The sequence below is a fragment of the Mesoplodon bidens genome, assembly GCF_964165515.1.
Source record: "Mesoplodon bidens genome assembly, chromosome: 19".
Classification (NCBI taxonomy): domain Eukaryota; kingdom Metazoa; phylum Chordata; class Mammalia; order Artiodactyla; family Ziphiidae; genus Mesoplodon; species Mesoplodon bidens.
In genome coordinates, this window is record NC_138179.1 from 40097119 (window position 1) to 40116514 (window position 19396).

Here is a 19396-nt window from a genome sequence, read left to right on the forward strand (position 1 = left end):
AGAAATTATAATCCTTGGTAGGTAGGAATATAAAATGGTGCAGCCTTTATGGAAAACAGTATAGTAGTTCCTCAAAAAACTAAAACTAGAATCACCATATGATCCATCAATTCCATGTTTGGGTGTATACCCCAAAGAATGAAAACGGACTTGAAGAGATATTTGTACAATCATGCTTGTAGCAGCATTATTCACAATGGCCAAAAGGTGGAAACAACCCAAGTGTCCATCAGTAGATGAATGGGTAAACAAGGTGTGGTCCATACATACAATAGTATCCTGCATGCTACTTAATAGGGGCAGAGCATGCGCACGCTTATCACGGGGCAGTTAGCGCGAGACGCTGAGTGCGAGACCAGGGTTAGAGGTCCCGCTCGGTCCCGCTCAGTCAGCCTCGTTGGGGTCCTCAAGCAGGGAGTACGATGAGAGCTGATGGAGGCCTTCTCCCTGGGGCCCTCCAGCCTTGGGATGGGCGCATGAGGTGGGGTCCCACATAGCTCCAGAGCCCTCCCCTCGGCTGGCTGGGACCAGGCCTTGAAGCAGCAGCGAATCTTTCCCCATCTCTACCTCGGCAACCTGATGGCGGCGGCAGTCTCCATGCGTCACAGACCATGGAGGCCTCAGCACCTGGAGTATACGGACATTGCCATTAAGGTAACAGCTTCAGGGAATTCCCTGGTGGTCCAGTGGTTAGGACTTGGCGCTTTCACGGCGGTGGCCCAGGTTGGATCCCTGGTTGGGGAACTAAGATCCCGCAAGCCGCGCCAGAAAAAAAAAAAAGTAACAGCTTCAACCAGCTTCAGTCTCTCAGTTCAAGTTTCAAAAATTGGTCCAGCTTAGATCCGTTGTCTCCCGCTAGGAGGTGGCCAGAGGTCAGGGTTAAGTTGCAAGGACACTGCACATCATTACTTCAGGTCCACTTCTGTGGCTGGGGCTATTCTCAAGGACAATTGTTTGTGACCTGGGACTTCACCTGATGGGTATTTGCTACAACATGTATTCCTATCGATCCTATACAACTGATTCCCTCCAGTTTAAATGAGAAGCCTGAGTCCAGCTGGGTCCTGGGCCCCTGGCTCCCTCAGTGATGACGGCTGGGCAGGGTCTGGGGACCTGGTCCCGAGGGCACTGCCAGACCTGTCTCCTCAGCCGGGCCTGGGCACTGACGGGAGGACCCAGACTGGGGTGCTGGACGAACGCTCCCAGGCAGGGTGACCGGCCTGTGCAGGGACCCCCTACTTTTAGCCAGGGCCTGGACCTCAGAGGGTGAAAGTTGAGCCTTGGGACCTTGCCCTTTCTTGTCAGAACAGAGAATAACATTTGTTTTGGTGGAGGGTTACAGGAACATGTGATCTGACCATGACCTGACCTCAGGAACAAAGGATCTGACACCAAGATGTCTGCAACAACTAACCACGCCCCTCCCTCACCTTTCCTATAAAAGGGCTTTGCTGAAAGCTTTTGGGAAGTTGGGGTGGTTTTGTTTGTTTGTTTTTGCCCACCCCACACGGCTTGCAGCATCTTAGTTCCTTGACCAGGGATCCAACCTGGGCCACCGCAGTGAAAGCACCGAGTCCTAACCACTGGACTGCCAGGGAACTCCCAAGTTGGGAGTTTTTTAAGGCATGATTCACTCATCTCCTTTCTCTGCTCGAAACTCCAGCGTTTTGGTATTGTTTGGCTTCACCGTGCGTTGGGCACATGGACTTGGTTTGATAACACTATAACATGGATGAGCCTTGAGGACATTATGCTAAGTGAAATCAGCCAGTCACAAAAGGACAAATACTGTATGATTTCACTTATGTGAGATCCCTAGAAGAGCCAAACTCATAGAGACAGAAAGTAGAATGGTGGTTGCCAGGGCCTGGGGGGCTGGGGGGAAACAGAAGTATTGTTTAGTAGGAGTAGAGTGTCAGTTTTGGAAGATGAAAGAGTTCTGGAGATGGATGGTGGTGATGGTCGCACGACAATGTAAACGTACTCAATGCCACTGAACCATACACTTAAAAATGGTTAAGGTGGGGCTTCCCTGGTGGTGCAGTGGTTGAGAGTCCGCCTGCCGATGCAGGGGACACGGGTTCGTGCCCCGGTCCGGGAAGATATCCCACATGCAGCAGAGCGGCTGGGTCCGTGAGCCATGGCCGCTGAGCCTGCGCGTCCGGAGCCTGTGCTCCGCAACGGGAGAGGCCACAACAGTGAGAGGCCCATGTACAGCAAAAGAAAAAAAAATAATAATAATAAAATAAATAAATAAATAATAAAGGTTTCTATTAAAAAAATGGTTAAGGTGGTAAATTTTATGGATAAAATTTTCATGTATTTTACCACATAAAAATAACAATGAAATTTTGTGGCGCTGCATGGTATGTCTCAGGGGACCCCAGGACTTTGCCTAAATTGAAAGATTTGCTAGCAGGAATCAGGGTACTCCCAGCTAGGGTTCACTACAGTGACATGGTGAGGATATACAACCAGGTCATCAGGGACAGAGACCCGGGGGGAGTCTAGAGGAATCCAGGTGCAGGCTACCTTATGCTCCCTCCCTTCCCTGAGGGGTCACCTAGAGCTTCCTCTTCCCCCAGCATTGAAGATGCAGCAACACCTGCGATGTTTCTATCCAGGAAAGCCCACTAAAGACACAGCACCCAAGGGTTTTACAGGGGCTGGTTGCAGGCACCCTCTGCCTGGCATTTACCAAGATTCTAGACTTGCAGAGAGAAAACAGGCAATTATTTAGCACAAACCACATTTTTTGCACAGTCTAGACACAGTGAGCTACCCTTGCCCGTTAACTGTTGACTAGAACTGATGATCAACCCTGCCTGCTGTGTTTACCCTTTCATGCACAAGGCCAAGGCAGTGTTAAAGTAGCATCTTACAAACAAGGTTAGAATATTTCTTCCGCATCACCAATGACACAGAAAATCCTGTAGAGGGAAAGGCCTTGAAGTGAACTAGCCCTGGGTTTATCGTTGTCAGGCATTTCCTTCAGGGCCACAATCCTTGGAATTGTTCTGGCTTGTTCTTGTGAGCTAGATGTATGTGACTTTCACAGATGGGAATCTCCAGTTTCCCCCATTCTGAGGCTTCCCTGGGGTGCTTTGTATCAGGGAATCTTAGAACTGTTCTCAAGGATGATGGTATTTCCTAAGCCTCTGTTGTTAGGTGTGACTCCTGTACCAGTGTCAAAGACCAGGATAGCAAGTGATTCTAGAAACTGTCATTGCTGTTCTTGGGACAAATTTTATGAAATTTTAAGTGAATTAAGTCATCTAAATAGAATATGTGTATATCCTTATTTTCTCAAATTGAGAGACTAATTGAAAGCAAACATTCTTTGCAATATGGCCTAAGTGTCCACTTCTGTTACTTTTTTTAAATAAATACTTATTTAATTATTTGGTTGCTCTGGATCTTAGTTGTGGCAGGCGGGCTCCTTAGTCGTGGCATGTGAACTCTTTAGTTGCGGCATGCATGTAGGATCTAGTTCCCTGACCAGGGATTGAACCCGGGCCCCCTGCGTGGGGAGCGTGGAGTCTTAACCACTGCACCACCAGGGAAGTCCCCCACTTCTGTTACTTTTGGTCTTTCAAGAAAATAGAAGTCTTGGGAAGATTGGATAAAATTCCAGCCATATAAGGGGATAAATGTGATACTGTGAGCCTTTGTTTTGTAATCAGCAGTGAAATTGTTATGAATATGGATTATGGATATTGATTAGGAGACAGATTTGATTAAAAAAAAAGCTGGAGAGGGTCTGGAGAAAAGGAAACCCTCCTACACTGTTGGTGGGAGTGTAAATTGATGCAGCCACTATGGAGAACAGTATGGAGTTTCCTTAAAAAAAACTAAAAATAGGGCTTCCCGGGTGGCGCAGTGGTTGAGAGTCCGCCTGCTGATGCAGGGGACGCGGGTTCGTGCCCCGGTCCGGGAAAATCCCACATGCTGCAGAGCAGCTGGGCCCGTGAGCCATGGCCGCTGAGCCTGCGCGTCCGGAGCCTGTGCTCCGCAATGGGAGAGGCCACAGCGGTGAGAGGCCCGCGTACCACAAAAAAAAAAAAAAAAAAAAAAAAACCTAAAAATAGAGTTGCTGTATGATCCAGCAATCCCACTCCTGGGCATATATCTGGAGAAAACTTTAATTCGAAAAGATTACATGCACCCCAGTGTTCATAGCCGCACTACTTACTATAGCTAAGACACGGAAGCAACCTAAATGTCCATCAACAGATGAATGGGTAAAGAAGATATGGTGTGTATATATATATATATATATATATATACATATATATATATACCATATATATATATATATAAATACACACACAGTGGATTACTACTCAGCCATAAAAAAGAATGAAATAAAGCCATTTGCAGCAACATAGATGGACCTAGAGATTATCATACTAAGTGAAGTAAGTCAGAGAAAGACAAGTACCATATGATATCACTTATATGTGGAATCTAAAATATGACACAAGGGACTTCCCTGGTGGCACAGTGGTTAAGAATCCGCCTGCCAATGCAGGGGACAAGGGTTCGAGCCCTGGTCTGGGAAGATCCCACATGCCGCGGAGCAGCAAAGCCTGTGTGCCTCAATTCCTGAGCCTATACTCTAGAGCTCACGAGCCACAATTACTGAGCCCATGAGCCACAACTACTGAGCCCACGTGCCACAACTACTGAAGCCCGTGCACCTACTGTATAGCATATATTCAATATCTTGTAATAAACCACAATGGAAAAGAATATAAAAAAGAATGATATATTATAACTGAATCACTTTGCTGTACACCAGAAAGTTAACACACCATTGTAGGGACTTCCATTGTGGTGCAGTGGTTAAGAATCCACCTGCCAATGCGGGGGACACGGGTTCGAGCCCTGGTCTGGGAAGATCTCACATGCCTTGGAGCACCCGTGCGCCACAACTACTGATCCTGTGCTTTAGAGCCCGTGAGTTACAACTGCTGAGCCCGTGTGCCACAACTACTGAAGCCCGCGCACCTAGAGCCCATGCTCTGCAACAAGAGAAGCCACTGCAATGAGAAGCCCACACACCGCAACGAAGACTAGACCCTGCTCACCGCAACTAGAGAAAGCCCGTGCGCAGCAATGAAGACCCAACACAGCCAAAACTAAATAAATTAAAAAAAAAAACCCAACATTGTAAATCAACTATACTTCAAAATTTTTTTTTATCTTTAAAAAAAGATAATTAGATTTGAAAAGTTAATGTCTCATTAAATTGTAATGTCTCATTACATAATTAGTCAAAATGTCTTATTAACATAACTATTTTGGCTTGTTTGGTTGGCTTCTTTTGGTTTGGTTTCCAGCAAGTAAAACGCAGTTAAACAACTTATAACTCATACTTCTTAAGAAAAGAATTGTCTATATTTTCTTAAGAAATAAGGAAATGTAGCCCATGGAAATAGTCTGACTCTTGAAATTTTGTGTGATATATTTTTTTGTTTGTTTCTTTAGAAACTTTTTATTTTATTGAATTTTTTAAAAGCAGACTTTTTTTGGCCATGCCACATGGCTTGCGGGATCTTAGTTCCCCAACCAGGGATTGAACCTGAGCCCTCAGCAGTGAAAGTGCCGAGTCCTAACCACTGGACCGCCAGGGAATTCCCAAGTCTTTCATTTTATACAGCTCCTCAGACCTCCTTTCTATCTGCTAGATTGGATGCTGCCTGATTCGAATCAATGTTTGCTCAAACATTTAAGCATTTTAATATGTCTTAGTTTACCTTTTAACAGGGTGTACACAGTTTATCCATTCACCAATTGAAGGACATCTTGGTTGCTTCCAGGTTTTGACAATTATGAATAAAGGTGCTATAAACATCTGTGTGCAAGGTTTTGTGTGGACATAAGTTTCATCTCCCTCGGATAAGTACCAAAGAGCACAATTGCTGCATTGTATGGTAAGAGTATGCTTAGTTTTGCAAGAAACTGCCAAACTATCTTCCACAGCAGCCCTACCGTTTGCCTTCCCGCCAGCAATGAATGAGAGAGCTCCCCTTCTCCACTTCCTAGCCAGCATTTGGTGTTGTCAGTGTTCCAGATTCGGGTCATTTTAATAGGTGTGTATTGGTATCTCATTGTTTTAAGTTATGTCAACAAAAAATTCGTCAATCTAAGAAAGAAAATGGCAAATTTTATTCAAGCCCAATTTGAAGATTTTATAAAAGCTGGGAAGAGCATCTCAGAAAGCCCTGAGAACAATTCTGCCTGTTAGAAGTCAAGGCACAGCTATGAGTTTTTTGAGACAAGAGAGCTGTACATTTAATGACGTATTGTTGACAGTTTACACAATCCAGATCTGAGTGTCATCATGGCGGTGGGTCATGTGGCCTCATACAAGATAAAGATGGAATGTTATCTTTTAAGAAATTGCCTTGTTGAGGCTAGAAGAATGCTGCTTTTTTTTTTTTTTTTTTAATTGAGCAGGTATTTCTGCTGCTGGGGGAGGTTTGCTCGATGCCTAAGGCAGATACACAATGCAAAGTAGTGGGGAGAGAGGAGGCCCAAGGGCAGAGGAAATTTTTTCTGTTTAAATTTTTCTTGTCTTGCCATAAAATATGAATTTTATTTCACAGTTGCATTTCCTTGATGACATATGATGTGGAGCATCTTTTTATGTGCTTCTTTGCCATCTGTATACCTTCACTGGTGAGGTGTCTATTAAATTCCTTATTCTTTTTATATTTTGGATAACAGTCCTTTATCAGATGTACCTTTTGCAAATATTTTCTCCCAGCCCATGGCTTATCTTGTCACTCTCTTGAGTGTGATTTCTTTTTGTTGATCCATAATATACTAAATTTTAATTACTAAGTACATTACAAAGTATATTTTTGTTAATCTGGTAAGCCAAGAAACTACGTTTCATAGTGGCTTTCGAACTTGAGACTATTTTCAACTTTGTGTACAAATGGTCTGAATATGCCATCAGCTCTTCCCTGGTGCATCTGGTTGTGACTGTTGGTTTTCTGAACTGCTATTAAATCTGGAAGGTTTGATGTTTTTATCGCGAGTAATTCTGCCCTAATTCTGTGTGAACTGAGATGGATAATTTAAAGGAGAACCTGATTGCCATTTTAGAGACGTCACATCCCAAAGAGGCTCATTTGGGCATTTCTTTTTTGACTTCATTTCAATTCATTGATCTTCCTTAAAACATTGTCAGATATTCCCAGTTCTTCAGTCTTCTTTGTTTATATTCTAAGCCTGTTTGACTTCTTTTTAAAATTGGTTTCGTTCTATTTTACATTTTAAAAGGGATCTTTTGGGATAACTGTCACGTGAACTGAAAAGCAGAGCCTTTGGATGACTCATCTCACAGACACGGAGGAAAAAAGCAGATTTTTTTTCCCTCTACTTATTTTGTGTGGTTAGAACCATTCAAATAAGAGAGGAGCCAGTAAATCTTTTCAGTCAGTGTGTTGGGTAAGGGGACTGTCGGATAGATGCTGCTGACAGAGAGAGCCGAGCTGGGGGTCTGCGCTGGATCTCCTCCTGCAGGTGGGTCTGCTCCTGCAGCTGGTTGCACCTATAACTACGCTGTGTGTGTCCGACTCTGCAGGAAATGATTTGTTTTGTGTCCAGAACTTTATTTGTCTTTTAAATTCATTCATTCATTCATTTTTGGCTGCATTGGGTCTCTTGCTGCGCGCAGGCTTTCTCTAGTTGCGGCGAGCGGGGGCTACTCTTCATTGTGGTGTGTGGACTTCTCATTGCGGTGGCTTCTCTTGTTATGGAGCACGGGCTCTAGGCTGCAGGCTTCAGTAATTGTGGCGTGCGGGCTTCAGTAGTTGTGGCTTGCGGGCTCTAGAGTGCAGGCTCAGTGGTTGTGGCACACGGGCTTAGTTGCTCCGCGGCATGTGGGATCTTCCCGGACCAGGGCTCGAACCCGTGTCCCCTGCATTGGCAGGCATATTCTTAACCACTGTGCCCACCAGGGAAACCCCTGAGCTATTGTTTCATGACTGCTTTTCCTTTATTCCTGCATTTCCTCACTTCCCTAATTAGTAAATGCTTGAATCTGCTCTTTGGAACTTGGGAAAGGCCCAGGAGACTAAAGCCTTTTTCTACAAATAAGAAACGGGAGACACAGAAAGGCCTTTGTACCCAGAAGGGCCCTGCAGGGTCCCGCTCCATTTCACTTTGACTTAGTGTTGGCTGAAAAAAAAATGTACAACCTAAAAGTTGAGAATTATGTTTTATTTGGTGGACTTACTCAGGTCTTAAGCCTGGGATGCAGCCTCTCAGACAGAACTGAGGGACGGTTCTGAAGAGGTCAGGGAGGAGCCAGGATACAGGGGAGTTTTTGCAAAAAAATGCAGGTAGTCAGAACATCAAAAGATTACTGTTAATTAAAGAAAACCAGACATCTCAAGTTAATGAATGTAGCACTTTTCTATGTATGGGAAGATGCAAGAGTCTGGGGCTTATTGCAGTTTTTCCTTTGATAGACACCTTAACTATCTGGGCCAGTATCCTGTTTATCTCCATCCTGAGTTCCCCTCAGGGTGCACTATGGGGTGTCTGTCGTGGCTGATGGCTTGATGGCCACATTCTTTGTCCATTTTTTTTGGCCTGTCCCATAATTTTGCAGGATAAGGTAGGTTGTGTTTGGTATACAGTTTTGGTATACAGCTCCGCGGCATGTGGGATCTTCCCAGACCAGGGATCGAACCCGTGTCCCCTGCATTGGTAGGTGGATTCTTATCCACTGCGCCACCAGGGAAGCCCTATATTTCTTATTATATCACAACCAGTATAAATCTGAGCTACATGGTGACCCTTGGGAAGTAGGTAGCAAGTAAATAATTATTGCTCTGTTATGATTTTTAAAATATGAAAACATAATAGATTCAGACTGGCAGCCCTGAGATCTTAAGGTTTGGACATGGAAGGAACCTCAGAGAATATTTAAAACCTAGAACACAGATACAGAATATAAAAGTCTTCTTCATTTCCAGTTAGTGCACAGAACCACACCTCTGTGTCCTAAATTTTGGTATAAACTTATCCCACCTCAAACCTGTCTGTCCAAAGCTTAAAAATCACCAAAATCTTCCCCCATGATTTTTCTTGCTTTCCTTCTTGCTTTTCTAGCCACTCTTGTAGCCTTAAGTTTTGTTTTCTCTTTTTAATAAATATCTGGCTAAAAGGCTTTTCTTGGAGTCAAAGCACTGAGGTAGTATCCTTAAAGGAGGTAAAAAGTTCAAAAGCTGGCTTATGTGTCCAGTAAGTAATCACTTATTCTGGCATAGAGAGGGAAGAATTGCCTTAATAATGCCATAAATGCCATAAATGGTCTTTATGAAATTCTCTCCAATTAAACAGCCTTCTCCTCTGTGCTGTGGTCTTTAAATTGGCCAGGTCATTCATCTGTGGGTAATAGCCAGCTCGCAATGGATTGCTGCTGCTATTAATCTTTTTTTTAAGAAAGAAAATCACACACATAATAACCTGTTTGAAAAAGCCGCTTACTGGGACATCATCATTTGTTTTCTGGCTGCAGAACAATGAATGCAGTGCACAGCTGTCTGTATGCTTCCCTTAATGCTACCGGACTGATTGGCTGCAGTGAAAGAACCTGAGATGTGTTCTATGCGTCAGAGCAGAAGGTACTCATACTTAGAATCTCCTGCATTTGTACGTGTATAAATACCATCCCCACCTCAAATGTATGATAGGATGATGGGTATGGTCATGCTGTGCAACGACCAATGAGAATTATGAGTTTAAATTTAGTGGTGAGCGAGAATAAATAAGGAAATGTTGCCTCTTCCAATATTAAATACATTCCATATTAGTGAAAGTTAATCTCAAAGGGAAGAGAATTAAACTACTCAGGTGAAAATGACAGGAAGACACTGTTCTAGGAAGACACTGAAACTGACTCAAGAAGAAATAGGGGGCTTCCCTGGTGGCGCAGTGTTTGAGAGTCCGCCTGCCGATGCAGGGGACGCGGGTTCGCGCCCCGGTCCGGGAAGATCCCACATGCCACGGAGCAGCTCTGGGCCCGTGAGCCATGGCCGCTGAGCCTGCGCGTCCGGAGCATGTGCTCCGCAACGGGAGAGGCCACAGCAGTGAGAGGCCCGCATACCACAAAAAAAAAAAAAAAAGAAGAAATAGGAAATCTGGAAAGACTTATAACAAATAAAAAATTTAATTAGTAATTTAAAATCTTCCCTCCCCCCACAAACAAATCCAGGCCCAAATGGCTTTACTGGTGAATTTTATCAAATATTTAAAGAAGAAATAATACTTATCCTTTACAAATTCTTTCAGAAAATAGAGAAGGAGAGAAACACTTTCCAACTCATTCCATGAGAACAGTATGACTCTGATACCAAAGTCAAAGACATCACAGAAAAGAAAACCACAGTCAACATAGAGGCCAAAATATTAGGAAACTGAATCCAGAGAAAACAAACATATAAAAAGGATGGTACACCATGACCCAGCAGGATTTATCCCAGGAATTCAAGATCAGTTTTGTCAACCAAAAAATTATGCAGGAGGCTGCAAATAAGAAAAGAGTTTATTTGGGGGAGGGGTGTTAAGAATTGCATTTCGGGGGCTTTCCTGGTGGCGCAGTGATTAAGAATCCGCCTGCCAATGCAGGGGACACGGGTTCGAGCCCTGGTCCGGGAAGATCCTACATGCCATGGAGCAACTAAGCCCGTGTGCCACAACTACTGAGCTTGTGCTCTAGAGCCCGCGAGCCACAACTACTAAAGCCCTTTAGCCTAGAGCCTGTGTTCCGCAACAAGAGAATCCACCTCAGTGAGAAGCCCATGCACCGCAACAAAGAGTAGCCCCTGCTCACCACCACTAGAGAAAGCCCACACGCAACAATGAAGGCCCAAAGCAGCCAAAAATAAAATAAATAAATTTATTAAAAAAAAAAAAAAGAATTGCAGTTCCGGAGACAGATTCGGGTAATCCGGAAAGAGTGTTCCAGGGAACAGAAGGAGTCAGGGACTTATGAAGACAAAAAGCCATGAAGTTGTTAAAAGTTGCCTGGTGAGAATTGTGATTCACTCTGACCGAGTCAGAAAATATTTGTCCTTAAGGAATCACAAGTTGTTTTAGGGTAGGGGTCTAATTAGTAGATACGCTGTCGTGAGTTATTTTAGGGTAAGTGTCCGATAAGTATTTTGAGTTTCTGGCAGGCATTCTGGATGACTCCATCAGGTCAAAGTTTACATTCCATCCAGCCTGAGACGTGCATAAGTCACACTTCCTTAATAGTCTCCAGGCTCCATTTAAGAGTGCTCTCTTAGCAATACCAACTGAATTTTGATTTTCCTTTCATGGTTTAGCATCTAAAAATCAATTAATGTAATTGTGTCATTTTCCAGCACCAGTAATTCTTCAACACCCACTGGTTGTCCTACAAGTAAATTCAATTCTGACACTAATTACCCAGAGTTAGCGTAGACCCCTTAATTTGACGGCTGTCTCACAAGACAGCCCTCAGTTCTGTTGCCAGCCACAAATCTCAGCTCTCCCCAAGGCTCTGGCACTTCTGACTGGCTGACCACAAATTCAGGGGCTCCCACATTCCTCCTTCAGATTTGATAATTCTCTAGAACAACTCACAGAATCAGAAAAGCACTATACATACTTTAACAGCTTTATTATAAAGGATGCAACTCAGGAACAGCCAAATGGAAGAGATGCACAGGGCAAGGTGGGGTGGGGCACAGAGCTTCCATGTCCCATCTGAATATGCCACTCTCCTAGCACATTGAGGTGTTCACCGCCATGGAAGCTCCCTGAACCCTGTTCAAGAGTTTTTTTTATCAAGATTAGTTATGTAGGACTTCCCTCATGGCACAGTGGTTAAGAATCCGCCTGCGAATGCAGGGGACACGGTTTCGAGCCCGTGTCCGGGAAGATCCCACGTGCCGCGGAGCAACTAAGCTCGCGAGCCACAACTACTGAGCCCACGTGCCACAACTACTGAAGCCCGTGTGCCTAGAGCCTGTGTGCCACAACAAGAGAAGCCACTGTAATGAGAAGCCTGCACACAGTGATGAAGAGCAGCCCCCGCGCGCTGCAACTAGAAAAAGCCTGCGCGCAGCAACAAAGACCCAACGCAGCCAAAAATAAATAAATAGATTAAAAAAAAAAAAGATTTAGTTATGTAAGCATAGTTGATCAAATCACTGGCATTAGTGATTGATTCAATGTCCAGTTCCTTACCCCTCCTGGAGCGGGGGCTGAAGTTCTAACTGTCTAATTACATGCTTGGTTCCTCTGGCAACCAGCCCCCATCCTGAAGCTATTTAGGGGCCCCAAGAATCACCTCATTAGCATAAACTCAGGTAGGGTCCAAAGGGACTCATTAAGAATAAAGACACTCCTAGCATTCAGGAAATTCCAAGGATTTTTAGGAGCTCTGTGCCAGGAATCCAGGACAAAGACCAGGTGTGTATATATTTTATTATAACACAATAATGCATCATATTAATAGAATAAAGGACAAAGCTACATGATCACTCACGTCACAGAAAAAGCCCCTGACAAAATCCAGCACCATTCATGATTGAAAACAAACAGAATTCCCTGGTGGTCCAGTGGTTAGGACTCTATGCTTTCACTGCAGGGGCCTCCGGTTCGATCCCTGGTCGGGGAACTAAGATCCCACAAGCTGAGTGGTAAGGCAAAAAAAAAAAAAAAAGAAAAAGAAAAAGAAGAAAAACAAACAAAAATATAAACACCTCTCATTAAAGTAGGAACAGAGAACTTCTTCAACGTAACAGGAGCATCTATGGAAAAGCCCACAGCTAACGTGCTTAGTGGTGAAAAAATGAATGTTCTTTCCCTCAGATCAGGAGCAAAAGAAAGGCAAAACGTACACTTTCACCACTTCTGTAGTAAGACAAAAAAAAAAAAAGTCATCCAGATTGATAAAAAATAAAACTGTCAATCACAGATGACATGATCTTGTATGTAAATAATCCCAAGAATACACACACAAAAACCTACTAGAACTAACAGGTTAAGCAAAGTGGCAAGACGCAAGCTCAACATACAGAAATCAATTGTATTTCTATATACTAGTACTGAGTAATCTGCAAATAAAATTAATACAATTCCATTCACAATAGCATCAAAAGGAATAAAAGATTTAGTAATAGATTTAACCAAAAAATGCAATTTTTGTTTGCTGGAAAGTACAAAGCGTTGCTGAGAGAAATTAAAGTTCTAAATAAATGGAGGGAAGTTCCATGGTCATGGATTGGAAGACTCAATATTGTCAAGATGGCAATTCTCACCTCATTGATTATAAAATCAATGCAATCTCTATCAAAATCCCAGCTGGATCATTTTGTGTGTGGGGAAATCGACAAGTTGACTTTAAAACCTATAGGGAAATACAAAGGACCTGGAATTGGCAAAACAATTTTGAAAAAGAAAAAGCTGGAGGTACTTTCACTTTTTTATTTCAAACTTACTGTGATGAAACAGTCATCAAGATGGAGACTGTTGGCATGAGGCTAGATCAGTGGAAAGTAATTGAGAGTCCAGAAATCCTTACATTTTTATGGTCATCAGATTTTTTACAAAGGTTCCAAGACAGTTCAATAATCTTTTCAACGAGTGGTGCTGGGACAATTGGATATCCATGTGCAAAAGAAATGAACTTAGATACTTTGAGATACTTCTCACGATTGCCTCCGATAGATGGCTCTACACAAGTACTCATCTGTCCTTTTGGTTAGAATATTTATGGGAAATGGGATTCAGGGGACCAAGAGATCTGTTTCTCGCAGAGCACAGTGGGGAGTGAATGAACACGGTATCTATTGATGGAATTCGGGCTGGGCCATTAAGTATTTATCTCAGTATGCAGATTGGACTTGTTTGCAAGATCTTGGGTCTCTCCTGCCTTTGTTGATATCTTCAGGCTTATTTTCCTTTCTTTGCCCAGGCCTGTAAGCATGCATCAATTCCTGATCTAAACCAAGAGTAACCTGGGGAAAACTTGGGCGTCAAGTCTGATTCAGGTCACATTGGTAATGAAGGGATATTTAGGCAGTGCTCACATTTACAGAGTGAGCATCACACACCCACAGGACAGGGTCAAGCAGGACTTGGTTTTAACTAGGTCAGATCTGAGGGAGGTACATTGACACAGCGTTTCACCCTTGCTGAAACTCAAGTGCCTCACCCCAAGTGCAAGGAGCAAATCTTATTCCTGTTATCATGTGAGGATGCAAATACTCAACCACTCAAGAGCCAGTCAGCAAAACTGCAGTTAGGACTCAGGCCAGCTCTGTCAAGTTCAGGTGTGGGCTATATCCTTTCCCTCAAATTCTGTGTGAGTCAGGCCCTGAAGCCATTTCTGTTGCCTGTGCTTTTCTGTTTGTTTTTGTTTTTTTGGCCGCGCCTCACAGCTTGTGGGATCTTAGTTCTCCAACCAGGGATTGAACCCCGGGCCCACTACAGTGGAATCGCGGAGTTTTAACCACTGGACCGCCAGGGAGTTCCCACTGCCTGTGCTTTGGAATGAAAATAATTCTCCTCCTGCAGCCTTACCTCTAGAATAAGACTTCACATTTGTATAACCTGATTTCACAGAGCACTTGCAAGGACTTCTTTTATTTATTTAGCTATTAAAATTTTTTTTAAATTGAGGTATACTTGATTCACAATGTTGTGTTAGTTTCTGCTGTATAGCAAAGTGATTCCGTTATACATATGTATACATTCTTTTTTATATTCTTCTCCATTTTTTATCACAGGATATTGAATATAGTTCCCTGCACTATACAGTAGGACCTTGTTGTTTATTCATCCTATGTATAATAGTTTGCATCTGCTAACCCCAAAGTCCCAATCCATCCCTCCCCCACCCCACCCTCCTTGGCAACCATAAGTCTGTTCTTTATGTCTGTGAATCTGTTTCTCTTTTGTTGATAAGTTCATTTATATCATTTTTTTAGATGCCACCTATAAGTGATATATGATATTTGTCTTTCTCCATCTGACTTCACTTAGTATGATAATCTCTAAGTCCATCAAGTACTTCTTATTGGAGACTCCCAAGAACTCAGTACAGAAGTTAGGAGAGAGGGGTCAACATCGCCATATTGTGGATCACAACTGAACTCAGAACTGCCCTCCCAGAAGGGCAGGGACGTGGCATGGCCAGCTCAGAACAGGCTTCTTACAACTGCACTTGACCCCACTGCCTCTCAACAGAGCCTTTGCCCAGTTGCTCACTAAATTCTAGTTGTGTTAGGGGAACCATTGCTCTGGCCAGGTACCATAGTAACCACTTGCATGAATTATCTTAAAAAGGAGGTCCTGGGCTTCCCTGGTGGCGCAGTGGTTGAGAGTCCACCTGCCGATGCAGGGGACATGGGTTCGTGCCCTGGTCCGGGAGGATCCCACATGCCACCGAGTGGCTGGGCCCGTGAGCCATGACCACTAAGCCTGCGCGTCCGGAGCCTGTGCTCCCCAACGGGAGAGGCCACAACAGTGAGAGGCCCGCGTACTGCAAAAAAAAAAAAAGGAGGTCTTGGTAAGGAATACGGAACTAATAAGCTACCACCAACCAGAAGAATTCGGGAAAGGTCAAAAGGAGAGAGGAGACTCCAGTCCATATGTCCTACCAACCTCCCAGAATCCTTCTCGCTAGAATCCATCTTGGCTGAGTGATGCACATGCCACCAGGAAGGACCCTGAGTCAGACTATGGGCCAAGCAAGATGATTGGCCAGAGACAACCCAGAAACTAACCCCATCACCATAAAACCCGAGACTGCGAGCCACGTGGCAGAGCAGTTCTCCTGGGTTCCCTGACCCTCCTGCCCTTCGCCTGGGCGCCCCTTCCCACTAAAGTTTCTTGCTTGGTCAGCACGTGTGTCTCCTCGCACAATTCATTTCTGAGTGTTAGACAAGAACCCACTCTTGGGCCCTGGAAGGGGTCCCCCTTCCTGCAACACTTGGATTAACTAGAATTCTACAAACTGAATTAAGAGCATATGGCATCTTTTTTCTTTGATCCAGTCTAAGAGAATTTAGTTAGTGCATCGGAGCAGCTTGTGGAAGCATTGCTTTATCAGGACATAGGGAATGTGTCCCATTGTGCAGCCTGGGTTTATTGAAGTTCCAGTAGTGTTTGGGATATTTATTACCAGGTGAGGAGAGTGGGTTAGGAAGATCTCAGAAGCCTCTAGGAGGGAGTAAATTGTTTAAATATCCCGTGTGCCTCTGAAATTGAAGCGCAGGGCTGAGATGCTAAGTGGGTAAAGTGGGCCTGCGGGTCCCAGCTCTTGCTGACTCCGTCTCATTTGTCTCTCTCGCCAATATTATGCTCCTCCGTGCAGATTTCTCACCACTTGTCTCTCTGTGTTATTGGAAACGGCATGGTATCCACAGTAAAGCCAATTTAAACCCAGTAGAGTCTGCAAGCATTAACACTTATGCTCGAAAACGGGGAAAATGATAGAGCCTGCTGCAGGAAGGTCTCATAGCACTGTTTACCAGTGTCACCGGGGGTGAAGAGATGAAAAATGGCCTGGAGGGCGGCAGAGTGAATTTCATTCCATGCAAAGGAAAACGAGATTTAAAATATTTCAAGGCGGGCTTCCCTGGTGGCGCAGTGGTTAAGAGTCCGCCTGCCGATGCAGGGGACACGGGTTCGTGCCCCGGTCCGGGAAGATCCCACATGCCGCGGAGTGGCTGGGCCCGTGAGCCATAGCCGCTGAGCCTGCGCCTCCGGAGCCTGTGCTCCGCAACGGGAGAGGCCACGACAGTGAGAGGCCCGCGTACCACACACACACACACAAAAAAATCCAAGGCAATAAAGTACCTTCAAGTGCCTGCACTGGGCAAATAAACCAGGGTCACAGGGGTTGGGAAAATTCAGAGAATGGAACAGGGTCTGTGCAATGTGGAGGACTTCAGTGACCGGCCATTTGTGAGGTGGGAGTCATAGGGATTCACTGTCTTCCGGGTGGGGGAGGAGGGAGTGCCTTGGAGTCACTGGGGGCCTCGGCCCTGTGTGTCCCTGTCACCATGGTTTCCAGTCCCCTGGGTGACCTGAAAGCATGTCTCCTTTATTGCCTATTTCCCTCTTTTGTGGCCCAGCTTGCTCTCGACCTTACCCGTTCTTAGCTTTCTAGAGTGGGTTTCTTAGTCCACTGCAGGGGGCGAAGGTTCGATCCCTGATCAGGGAACTAAGATCCCACATGCCATCCTGTGTGGCGCAGCCAAAACGAACAAACAAAACAAACAACAACAGAAATCTCCAGACATTGCCATATGTCCCTGAGGGGGCAAAATCGTCCCCACCCACTCCTGTAGAGAATCTCTGTTCTAGGAGGTGGCAAAAATTAGCTGAGTCTGAAGACTTCTGAGGCATTGAAAGGGACTGCCTTGCTCAGAATGGGTCAAATCGACCTCTTGGAGTAAAATCATCTCCCTATAAATGACCACTTAATGGTGTGGTTGGTGCGGTAGACAGAATAATGGCCACTCAAAGATGTCCCCATCCTAATCCCCCGAATTTGTGAAAATGTCACCTCGCACAGCAAGAGGGATTCTGCAGCTGTAATGGAGTTAAGGACCTTGAGAGGGGAGATTTTCCCTGATGCTCTGTGTGGCTCCCGTGTAATCACAGGGTCCTTGTGAGCGGGAGGCAGGAGGGTCAGAGACAGGGAAGGAGAGGTGATGTCAGCAGCAGAGGTGGGATAGAGATTGAAGACGCTGGCCTTGAAGGTGCAGGAAGGGGCCACGAGCCAAGACCTGCCTCTAGAAACTGGAAAAGGCAAAGAAATGGACTCTCCCCAGAGCCTCCAGAAGGAACACAGCCCTGTTACTGCCTCGGGTCCTTGGACTCTTTAATCAATAGAAACTGATAAGAAACCTGACAAGGAATTCAGGCAAAGCTTTACTGGGACTTGTGCTGCAGCACGAGAGAGTGAAAACAAGTAACAGGTGCCCTTGCGTGCTCCTGCGGGTGGGGGGTGAGCTGCCCCCTTAAATGGGGGGAGGGCAGGGGTGGATCGGTGGGTCGGGCTGGAGGGGGGCTTATGTCCACCCCCTTGGTGGTGCCATGTGCAGGGGTCATGCACAGGATCCTGCTTTTGCACCCGGCACCTCAGAAATGGCAGTGGGTTTGTGGCCTTTTTGTATCTTTTTTTAAAAAAAATAAATTTATTTATTTATTAATTTATTTTTATTTTTGGCGGCGTTGGGTCTTCGTTGCTGCACGCGGGCTTTCTCTAGTTGTGGCGAGCAGGGGCTACTCTTTATTGTGGTGCGCAGGCTTCTCATTGCAGTGGCCTCTCCTGTTACGGAGCACAGGCTCTAGGTGCTTGGGCCTCAGCAGCCGTGGCATGTGGGCTCAGCAGTTGTGGCTCGTGGGCTGAGAGCGCAGGCTCAGTAGTTGTGGCGCACGGGCCCAGCCGCTCGGCATGTGGGATCTTCCCCGACCAGGGTCCAAACCCTCGTCCCCTGCATTGGCAGGCTGACTTCCAACCACTGCGCCACCAGGGAAGTCCCAACCTTTTTGTATCTTATTGTTCCTAATTGCCCCAACTGCACATGCACCGCAGTTGTTTTTAGCCCCTTGTAGTTTCTTTGTATTCTGTTGTTGTGGAGACGTTTGTTCAGGTGTAAGCAATGCAGCCAAGGGTCTCGGGTCCCAGCCTGTCTCAGCCCTGTTGACACGCAGTGAGACCCGTTTCGGACTTCTGACCTCCAGAGCTGTAAAATAATAAATGTATGGTGTTTGAAGGGACTAAGAAATGAATGCAGCGGGCATTGGTTGTTTTTCCTCAGCTAGACAAGGCTCCAGAGAGGGGGTGCGTCGCCTGGTTTCCTGCACTCCCACAGCACAGTGCTGTTTGCTGGTGAGGGGAAGTTGGAAGCAGTGTCTTCCATAAACTTTGAGATGAGGTTAAGTCCTCCTCTTTCCTGCAGGGGCTCGCGGGAGCTGATGGCCTGGGCATTGAGGCAACCTCTAACCCATCAGCTGGGATGATTGCCTGCTGGAAGTCAAGCGGGGAAGTAGTGCAGACCCGGCCTGGACCCGGGAAGTTCGTCTTGAACCCTCATCTCTCCGTGGCACCTCAGTCACGCACATCCATCAGCCAGCGTCCCACTGGGAGCCCCATGGACTTTTCTTCTTGAGAGTTGGCACCCGGGGGGTGTCTGTGAAATGCAGATTGAACAGTGCAAATTTGGGGGTCTTTTTCCCATTTACCGTGGGAGTCGGGTTGTGCAAAAACTGACTGATTTCATAAATTCATTCTTTCACTTAGAAATTTTTTTTTTTTTTTGCGGTACGCGGGCCTCTCACCGTTGTGGCCTCTCCCGTTGCGGAGCACAGGCTCCGGACGCGCAGG